The sequence below is a fragment of the Scardinius erythrophthalmus genome (assembly GCF_964197995.2).
Source record: "Scardinius erythrophthalmus genome assembly, contig: HAP1_SCAFFOLD_106, whole genome shotgun sequence".
In the NCBI taxonomy this organism is placed as follows: Eukaryota; Metazoa; Chordata; class Actinopteri; order Cypriniformes; family Leuciscidae; genus Scardinius; species Scardinius erythrophthalmus.
The window spans coordinates 72,944-84,370 of record NW_028296502.1 but is presented as its reverse complement, the minus strand read 5'-3'; the positions used below and the strand labels follow the sequence as shown (position 1 = coordinate 84,370).

Below are 11,427 nucleotides of genomic sequence, written 5' to 3'. Positions count from 1 at the left end.
TTATATTTTATATTAAATTATATTTACTTAATTATTCAGTAAAATCACATGTTATTGCGATTGTTATTTTTACTTGTTTATCATTGTGTTAGTCTTTTATTCACTGACTTTACCATAGCTTGTTTCCATGGTAGTTAGTATAAGATTAGAGCATCAAAGCAGCTAACTTAGGTAAGGGGAAATAGCTAACGTTACTATGTCCGAGGCGTCGTTCAGACAGCATGTTTTTCTCCACGTTTGCAGAGTCAGGGACAACCTGAGTTTTCTGCTTCGTCTTTTTCTGCTGCTTCTCATTCAAGTTAGTGACGAAACGCGCTCTGTTGCGCTGTTTGTTCGCTGTCGGTTACGGTAGAAACATGACGTCACAATATGTCGACCTTCATAGAAGGGGGTGGCCGCGGTTATGTAGATATAAATGACTATATCTAAGGTAATAAAAACTTAAAGGTTCATTAAGTAAGGTCTTTATACACCACTGAAAGCATAGTTATGGATTTTATATTGCATTTCTGTCAATAGATCCTCAGAAATATCACACATTGCACCTTTAAATTGGAATACTATTTTACAATATTACTGTTTTTGTTTGTATTTTTAATCAAATAAATGCAGCCTTGGTGAGCAGAAGAAACTTTGCTTAAAAACATTAAAAATCTTACTGACCCCAAACTTTTGAACAGTATTATATAAAAATGTAAGGGACAAGACACAGACAATTTTACTTGCCTGACCTGATTAAAACAATGAAAAAACTTAAATGAAAAAATAACTTCTGAATCACTAAAACGACTGAATTAATGTGATTTTATGATAGAGTCAAAATATTCTACAACAAATTCTTTAAATTCAACGATGTTGAGAACGGAACAAGGATAAAAAAAGAACTATAAACAAGCTGAAACTAAATAAAATAAAAATTAAAACGAAATTAAGCAGTGTTGGGCTCACACAACTCTCTCATTAGAATCAAAATGTTTCAACATTTGCGATGAATTTGGATGCTAAACTATCCTTTATCATAGGCTTTGTACTTCACTCACTTTCCAATATCGACGGAAAAAATCATCCTATTCCAATAGAGTCTGGCTGCAGACTTGCACTTGCACTCTCAGACTAGGGCTGCGTTCGAAACCGCATACTTCCCTACTATTTAGTATGGGAAAAAGAGTAGGCGAGCGAAAAAGAATGTACGAATCCAAAAGAGTAGGCGAGAATTACCTGGGTGACGTACTAATTATCGCGAGATTCGGACTTAAGTGCGTTCGAATATGCCTACTTTCCTACTATATAGTAGGCGAAAACAGTATGTGAAGGAAGCAGTACGTTCGAAACATCAGTATTCATGAAAGAGTAGGCGAGAAGTTCCCGGATGGCTTACTGCTTCCGGACAGATTTTTGAGTGCTCGACCGATGGATACTCTTCTATCCCAGGAGGCCACGCGAGAGGATACGTCATAACAAAAGAAGAAGAAGGATAGGTCATACTCGAACGTGACGGAAAGGATGACGGACGAGACTGTTTTCAAATGTGAGTATTACAAATCAAATGATCGCATGTGTTGAACTAACTTACTGTACAGTTGAATTGTTGAAGGTATAAAGACGCTATATATTTGTGATTTTGCTGTAAATCACATTTTATTATGTATAGCTAACAGAGAAGCTCCAGTAAGGACACATACGTCTCCAAAGTGGATTTGCATACATTTTTAACCGTATATATCTTAAATAAAATTACTAAATGTCTATTATCTGGCAAGAAACTCTTCTATAAGAATTGCAGATTACTACGTCTAATAGATATGAAATGGCATCTGAGTGTATGTGTGCTATTATGTAGGACAAATCTATAAAGTAACTAAACATAAGTTATCTATTTTATTTGTCCATTAGTACTGTTGATAAATTAAGGAACATTTATGTAGGATAAAAAGTTAAAACAACCTCAACATGTAAATGTAGTGTTGAGCTCATAAATCACAGAGGTAACGTGAGTCTGGTCTGGATGTTACAGGGACAGATGAACAGATGTGTGTTTATCCGGTGGAGAGTGGCTCATGAAGCTGAATGCTGCCATCAAAGGCTTTGTGACATTACAGAATGAATAACAACAACTATTTAAATATTAAGTTGTAGTTTATCTTAATTATTGTAATTTCAAACAGAGCTATTACAGCACTTTTCTGATTCTTGATTTCTGTGCATTTGCTGCACAGCTTTTGTGGTGGAGCAGGACCTGCAAGAAAAGATGATGGCGGCATTTGTGAAAAAAAGCGTTTTTGTCTTCTAAATAATACTGAAATCAAATGACATTGTGCTGTTAAAATTACTGCTTTTGTGTATTTTGTAGGATCTGAAATGTCAGCAGACTGGTGTGAGCACTGAGGATGAAGAGCCCAGAGCTGAATCCTGGAGATGGTGCCATGGATGAGACCCTCCATCACTCCACCTGCCCTTATGAGACCCACCATCACTCCACCTGCCCTTATTGCCTCAGATTGTGAAGCACAACACATCACGCAACAACCTCAGGCACGAAGGACCTCACCTCTGGCGGTCAGCTGATTCATCAGAATAAAGCCGCAGAATGGGAACCGCTGTGTTGAAATGGCAGAAGGATGTGGAGCTCAGCGCCTGTAGCCTACATACATGATTGTAGTTTGAATAAAGCTTTGTTTCATGTGTTGACTTGTATATGCATTTGTTTATTGTGTGATGGTGACTTTGATTCATTCTTTTACTAATTTATTAATATTTCTCATTATTGTCAGTAAATAAAATACAATTAATTAATGCTTTATTTATTGTTTGAATAAAAATGTAGATGTTCACTATATACACATCTAGAGTGTATTCATGCATAGCTATTTCAAATGACATACATTACATTTTGTTTGTTTTATTGAATTATATAATTTACAGTAAAAAGTAATATAATTAATCGATCAGCATTTATCGTTGTTATTATTGTATGTTTTGGGCTGGGATAGCAATGCAATTCATTCTGGGGTAATATTAATTTTTAATAATGATACTTAAATTTTTCGAGTGTAAAATCAACAGTTTTCTCCAAAGGCGAATCTCCCTTTGTGCAGACATTACAAACGCTGAGGAAAACCGTTCTAGGTAGGGCTGTCGAGTTACTGATGTTATGAGGTATATGTATGTATGTATGTATATATATATATATTATATATATATATATATATATATATATATATATATATATATATATCAATCATGGGTTTGCAAACATATTATGAGATTTTATACACAGGAAAAAACCTATAAGGTTGAATATCAATATATATTTTCTTAAATAATTAATTGTATAATATACATTTAAAAAATGCATTTTCTGTTATTTATAGGCCTGAGGGATGAAACGAGAGTTAAATTTAACAAGAAAAAGAGGAAAACAAAGCAGTAAGCCACTTTTGCTTATGGATGAAAATGTTTGGATATAAAATAAAGAAATTAACAACATATTCAAGAGATGACAATTTTGGGATATCGTAATAAAAATAAATATCGTTAAGGATAAAACGGTGGGTCACATTAGTAGGGTTAAATATAAGAACTTAAATCAACCCTAAATGTACTCACAAAATAAATGGGCAGCAGTTTCTTCAAAAAAGACCACAAAATGAGCAAGTTTAATCAATATCATGATATTTACAGACAGATTAATTAAACGTGTCGTTCAAATCTTTTAAGTTGTTGCGCTTGTGATAACGCGTCGTAGGTCACATGATAACGTCAACATGGCAGATGTCCGGTTCTCATTCATACTCAACGAGATCTGGCTATAAAGTAACTACTCTTTTAGCGCTCGTTAAGTAAGTACTTATTGAAATGAAGTACCTACTCATTGAGTATGCGGTTTCGAACGCAGCCTTGCACTCTCAGACACCAGCGCTTCCTCTGCCTGTGACGTCACTCGCAATCGACACAAATTAACCGGAAATATGTTTCCAACAGTAAATATGTTATATTATTTATTTTTTCAGGAAATAAAAAAAAACGGCATATTTTTTTAAGTTATTAAACATTGTATCGTTAAAGTTGGTATTATACCTTATATTGCTATCATATACTGTTGTGTCCCAACATTAACACAACATTTCCCCAAAATCATGTTTAATCGGAGATACTAGATTTATGACTTGGGAGCAGGGAGATACGAGGTTACGCTGTCATTGATAAGAGTGGTACGGACACTGAAGTCGCTGCTGCCGGTGTTCTGACGGAACGACTGGCAGTGTTCATCAAAGTCTGCGGGCGCGTTGAGCCTTTTGACAAGAGAAGGCTTAAAGAGCTATTCAAATCTAATGATTGTGGTTACATACATCTTCCTAAACTCCATTTTAAACGTTTAAGAGATATGAGTGATGCAATACCAAAATACTAGGCTGTCTAGGCGGAAATTAGCCTAATCTGCACGCAAACTTGCCTTCGTGGCTCACGGGCTTCCTTCTGCACCGAAGCATTACAGTTATCGATTTTAACAAAACATGCCTACTCAAATGTATCTAACCTAACTATTTTCACTCGTTATTGTCTAAAAAACATACAGAATTATCCAAAGATAGGCTTACTTAGCGCCAGTAACTTAGGCAGACCTTTTTTCTCCCATAAATTAAAACCTTGCTACTTGGGGTATTTTACATGCACAGTGCCAACTTCCAGTCAGTAAAATAATAATAAAAACAATAATTTAATGCTGGTATCCAAAACATTTAATTCAATTCATTATATTAGATACCTTTTAAAACTTCAATGTACACGTGTAATAAGTAGACATTTAAAATACATCAATAACTGATATCATAGTTTAACACAGATAAAATCAGAGTTAAGTCTTGCTTTACGTGTTGCTCGATGAGGATTTCTTAATCGCTGCGACTTTCAATCCCGAGGAGACAAAATGCCGCGGAGTGAAGAAGAGGTGGAGTTATGAGGATTCTCAGACAGTTGAAGTGTCCAATGGAGTTAAGAGATTTGCTCTCTAACTATTTTCAACACTTTAGATTGGTTAATAATTTGTGAAAATAACAAAACGTGGGGACTGACCAATCGATTTGTGAAAAAATATTAAATTGACAAACTTTGAACATACGAGGTTTCCGCCAGACAGCGACCATATATATATATATATATATATATATATGGTATATACTAACAGAAACGATTTTTGAACGACATTGGGAGCTGTTCTCAATCCGACACAAACCACACTATGCGTCGATTGCAAGTGACATCACTTGCAGAGGAAGCGCTGGTGTCTGAGCGTGCAGGTCTGAGAGTGCAAGTCTGAGAGTGCAAGTGCAGGTCTGCAGCCAGACCCTTCTCTCCTATTCACACGCGCTAAAATGTGCTTGGAAACATCAAAGTGGAGCGGTGCTTACCAATTGAATGGTACGAATTGTAGTACTGACTATTTAAACAGAGCATTGTACATTTTATATGTTAGGTTGACTATTTTATTAATATATTTTATTAAGGCTATAATGAACAGGCTACCTGATTTTGAACACAAGAGGGCAGTATAGCACTATGTTTGACTTTATTTATTTATTGTTTAGACTAAACAACCATTCTGGCAGTTTTTAAACTTAAACTTCATTCTTAAATTGAAAAAAATGAATAAAATGAGTTAAGTTCTGATATTTGTATACTTTTATATAGTAATAAATGGTATATAATTACATTTTTAGAATAAATGAGACTTTTAGCATTTCCTTGTTTGACATTACTTTAATCCCTCACCATAGCAAAACCGTTTGAGATATTTATTATCCGTTCACAATTTAGCATCATTAATATATTTTTATCATGTTGAAAAAGTTTGTTGGGAATAAAATAAACCACTTAGATAAAGGTGGCTAAAAATTAAGAGGCTGATTTTGCAAAAAAATCCACATTCAGACCAAAATATCTGACTTCCTGATGGTCAGAGCTGATGACTTTAAATTAGAAAGTTGTCCGGGTCGATGAGATCAATATATGAACTGAGTTTTTTTTACGGTAGTTAAAACTAACCCCCCCACTTTTGTCAAAAGCATGTTGAAAGTGACACACTTCCTGCTGCCAGTTGGTGGCGCTATAAACTTTGACTCACAATAGTTACATCCATCTGATCGGTCTCTTACCACGAACACACTGCTGAAGTTTCAACAAGATCAGTTAATGTATGCAGAAGTTATTCCACTTCGTGATTCTCTTTTCTCGCCATAAATTCGATTCCTCGCCACGGCCAAACCGTTCGAGATATCAAAAATCCGTCCGCAATTTAGCATCCTCAAAGTCTTGACTACATGCACACCGAGTTTGGAGGGGACACGGTGAATTTTCTAGGAGGAGTATTTCACATTCCACAGCAAGCGTTTTCCAAACAACCCATAATAGCCGACTTCCTGTTGGGCTGGTGTGAAACTGGACAGAGGGAAAGTTGTTCGGCCTGATGAGATCTATATGTGTTCCGAGTTTCATATTAATTCATGCAAGCGTGTTTGATATATGGACCAAGTTTTGAGACCCCGTTCAAGGGGGCGCTGTTGAGCCCCCCTGCCACACCCATTTCTGAAACTTTTCACATGTATACTGGCTAATAAGTGTTATGTGTCTGTCGAGTTTCATCCAATTTCAAGCATGCTAAGAGTCTCAAACGCATCCGAAAAGAATATTAAAGTTTGATGTGTTGCCACGGCAACAGTGTCTAAGATATCAATAATCCTTTCACCGGTCTACATCTGCCGTGCATTATACACATAAAGTTTGAAGCAAATCGGGTAAAAATAAGAGGGTGCATTTTGACTCAGCCAGTTGGTGGCGAACACACTGCTGAAGTTTCATCAAGATCAGTTAATGTATGCTGAAGTTATAACACACTTCCTGTTTCTATTTTCTCGCCATAAATTCGTTTCCTCGCCACGGCCAAACCGTTCGAGATATCAAAAATCCGTCCGCAATTTATTATCCTCAATGTCTTGACTTCATGCACACCGAGCTTGGAGGCGAATGGTTGAATTTCCTAGGAGGAGTACATCAAATTCCACAGCATGCATTTTCCAAACAATGTATAATAACCGACTTCCTGTTGGGCTGGTGTAAAACTTAGAGCACGAAAGTTGTTCGGCCCGATGAGATCTATATGTGTACTGAGTTTCATATTATTACATGCAAGCGTGTTTGATTTATGGACCAAGTTTTCAGACACCATTCCAGGGGGCGCTGTCGAGCCCCCGTGCCACGCCCGGGTACCAGCTTCAGTCCGGCCCTGATGGCCGCAGGTTCTGACGTGTGTGCAAAATTTCAAGAGTTTTTGAGCATGTTAAGGGCCCCAAAAGTGCCCGAAAGGTTGACAAAATAATAATAATAATAAATATAGCTGCGAGCAGCGATTACGGGCCCAAGCCGATGGCACCGCAACCCCGGTGCCTTTACCTAAAGGCACCGGGGTGGCGGTACCGCCGGCTTTGGCCCTTCATCGCTGCTCGCAGCTATATTTATATATATATATATATATATATATATATATATACATACACATGGCTATAATGAACAGGCTGCGATGTCAAGATTGCAATGCTGGAATGTGTGTGTGTGTGTGTGTGTGTGTGTGTGTGTGTGTGTGTGTGTGTGTGTGTGTGTGTGTGTTTGCATGTGTGTTCATGTTTTTCTATCCCGGTGGGGACTTCAACCTGAATGCACACAGACTCATGGGGACTCGTGTCACAGTGGGGACCTAAATAGAGGTCCCCATGGGTAAACAAGCTTAGAAATCATACACAATGAGTCTTTTTGGAAATGTAAAAATGCAGAAAGTTTTCTGTAATGGGTAGGTTTAGGGGTAGGGTTAGTGTGAGGAGATAGAATATACAGTTTGTAAAGTATAAAAACCATTAAGTCTATGGAGAGTCCCCACAAAGATAGTAAACCGTGTGTGTGTGTGTGTGTGTGTGTGTGTGTGTGTGTGTGTGTGTGTGTGTGGCGTGGGCGCGATGGAACAGTGGACACATAAAAACATCCGTCATTATACAGGACGACATTCAAACTGCAAAGTGTTAACTTATATTTGTGTACTGTCGCAATAAGACACAACATTGTGCTTTTGTAAAATAATTTCAAGCAATCCACCCCCCTGAAAGGCGCTAATTTTAAAATTAAACTAAAATGCTCATGGCTGCACGGGCATTCATGGTGCGCATCCACGACAAGGAACGAGCAGAACAAAGTGGACGTTTTTCAGTTTATTCCTACTTCCAAAGGAATTCATTTGAAACCCCCGCTCAACCGCTCACCCTGTGGTCTGTGTGAGTCCTAATGCCCCAGTGTAGTGACGGGGACACTATACTGCCAAAAGAGCACCGTCCTTCGGATTAGACGTTAAACCGAGGTCCTGACTCTCTGTGGTCATTAAAAATTCCAGGATGTCCTTCGAAAAAGAGTAGGGGTGTAACCCCGGCATCCTGGCCAAATTTGCCCCTTGGCCTCTATCCATCATGGCCTCCTAATCATCCCCATGTACTGATATACTGATTGGCTTCATCACTGTCTCCTCTCCACCAGTAAGCTGGTGTGTGGTGGGCGTTCTGGCGCAATATGGCTGCCGTCGCATCATCCAAGTGGATGCTGCACATTGGTGATGGTTGAGGAGATTCCCCCCATCTATGTAAAGCGCTTTGAGGTCTCAGAAAAAGCGCTATATAAATGTAACAAATTATTATTATTATTATCAACCACTATCAATGTCAGTGCGGACGAAAATATTTACTTTCGTTTTTAAGTTTGCGATTCAAAAGCCCCCAGCGGTGTCACACGTCGATTAACCGGTGGTAAAATATTCTCACCGTCACATACCTAGTATATTTTTATGTAAATACAATAGGCCTACCTGATTTTGAACACAAGAAGGCAGTATACCCCTATGAATGACTTTACTTTTATGAGACTAAATAGTACAATTTCTATTTTTAAACTTATAAATAATTATTAAATTTAAAAAAAAAAAGAATAAAATGAGTTTGGTTGTGATATTTGTATACTTTTATAGAAATAAATGGTGTATAATTACATTTTTAGAAGATGAGGCTTTTAGTGTTTAATTTTTGTACATTACTTCAGTCCCTCACTATAGCAAAACCATTTGAGATGTTTAATATCCGTTCACAATTTAGCATCTTTAATGTATTTTCATCATTTTTAAAAAGTTTGGTGTGAAAAAAATAAGCCAGTTTGGAAGAGTAGCTAAAAACTCAGAGTCTGAAATATCCCAAAAATCCACATTCAAACCAAAATATCTGACTTTCTTTTGCTCTGAGCTAATGACTGTTAATTAGAAAGTTGTCCGGCTCGGTGAGACCAATATATATACTCATGTTTGTAACTGTTGGTAAAACTAACCCCCCCCACTTTTGTCAAAAGCATGTTGAAAGTGACACACTTCCTGCTGCCAGTTGGTGGCGCTATAACTTTGAATCACAATAGTTACATCCATCTGATCGGCCTCTTATCACAAACACACTGCTGAAGTTTCATCAAGATCAGTTAATGTATGCAGAAGTTATAACACTTCCTGTCTCTCTTTTCTCGCCATAAATTCATTTCCTCGCCACGGCCAAACCGTTCAAGATATCAAAGATCCGTCCGCAATTTAGCATCCTCAATGCCTTGACTTCACGCTGACCGAGTTTGGAGGCGAATCGATGTATTTCCTAGGAGGAGTACATTAAATTCCACAGCAAGCGTTTCCAAACAACCCTAAATAGCCGACTTCCTGTTGGGCTGGCGTAAAACTTAGAGCACGAAAGTTGTTCGGCCCGATGAGATCTATATGTGTACCGAGTTTCAAATTAATTCATGCAAGTGTGTTTGATATATGGACCAAGTTTTAGAACCCCGTTCAAGGGGGCGCTGTCGAGCCCCCCTGCCACGCCCGGCTACCAGATTCAGCCCCGCCCTGATGGCCGCGGGTTCTGACCTGTGTGCAAAGTTTCAAGAGTTCAAGAGTATATATATATATATATATATATTATTGTTCAAAAGTTTGGGGTCAGTAAGATTGTTAATGTTTTTAGGAGAAGTCTCTTCTGCTCACCAAGGCTGCATATTTTGATTAAAAATACAAACAAAAACAGTAATATTGTGAAATATTATTCCAATTTAAAACAGCTGTTTTCAATTTTTAAATATTTTACATAGTAATTCATTTCTGTGATCAAAGTTGAGTTTTCAGCATCATTACTCCCGTCTTCAGTGTCACATGATCCTTCAGAAATCATACTAATATGATGATTGATGCTCAATAAATATTCATTATTATTTTCAATGTTGAAAACAGTTGTGTACAGATTTTTTTTTTTCAAAATGCTTTGATGAATGTAAAGTTCAAAAGAACAGCATATATTTCAAATATATATATTTTTAACATTATAAATGTCTTTACTGTAACTGTTGATCAGTTTAACTCATCCTTCATAAATAAAAGTACTGATTTATTTTATTTATTTCCCCAAAAAATAAAATTTTAATTATTACTAACCCAAAACTTTTGAGCGGTAGTGTTTAACGTTACAAAAGCTTTAGAATTCAGATAAATGCTGTTCTTTTGAACTTTCTATTCATCAAAGACTGTACACAACTGTTTTCGACATTTAAAATAATAATGAATGTTTCTTGAGTATCAATCATCATATTAGAATAATTTCTGAAGGATCATGTGACAGTGACGACTGGAGTAATGATGCTGAAAACTCAGCTTTGATCACAGGAATAAATAACAGTTTAAAATATATTAAAATAGAAAGCAGCTGTTTTAAATTGGAATAATATTTTACAATATTACTGTTTTTGTTTGTATTTTTAATCAAATAAATGCAGCCTTGGTGAGCAGAAGAAACTTCTCTGTTATGTGTGCGCCACAGACTGCACGCACGTCCGCTTAGAGTTCCGCCTTTTGCCTTCCGTCAATATTACGTTATTAGAAAAATATTTTTTTTAGAGAATCGATTTTTTGACATTTGTGAATCGATTCAGAATCGTCCACGTCCGCATCGCGATGCATCTAAGAATAAATTTTTTCTCCCACCCCTAGATTTCATACAACAGGTTAATAAACAGTTACAATTAAGTCACTTACATTTTAGATGCAATGTTGACTGTTTTTGTTCTGTTTCAGCAGCGAAAATAGTTAAACAAAGATCACGGCAGAACCATCACGCATCACGTGTTTTCTCATAACTGAACGATTCAGCATTTTTAACGAATCGGTTGACTCAAAGATTGAATGATCAATCCATAAACATCTGTCCTAATCATGATCGACTCATTCGAACAAATCGTTTGAACGAATGAATCAATGACTCGCTTATTAAGATGGATGCCTGGCGACACCTAATGGCGGTTTAGTGTTGTTTAAAAGCATCA

General features: G+C 36.9%; 1 long non-coding RNA gene across 1 annotated transcript; it reads left to right on the top strand.

Annotated features, from left to right (window-relative positions):
• Nucleotides 1-350: 350 nt before the first annotated feature.
• LOC308686303 lies at nt 351-2,693 on the top strand. The gene is made up of 3 exons (XR_014029570.1): nt 351-430; nt 1,432-1,528; nt 2,351-2,693. It is a non-coding gene; the product is annotated as an uncharacterized lncRNA (long non-coding RNA).
• Nucleotides 2,694-11,427: the final 8,734 nt, after the last annotated feature.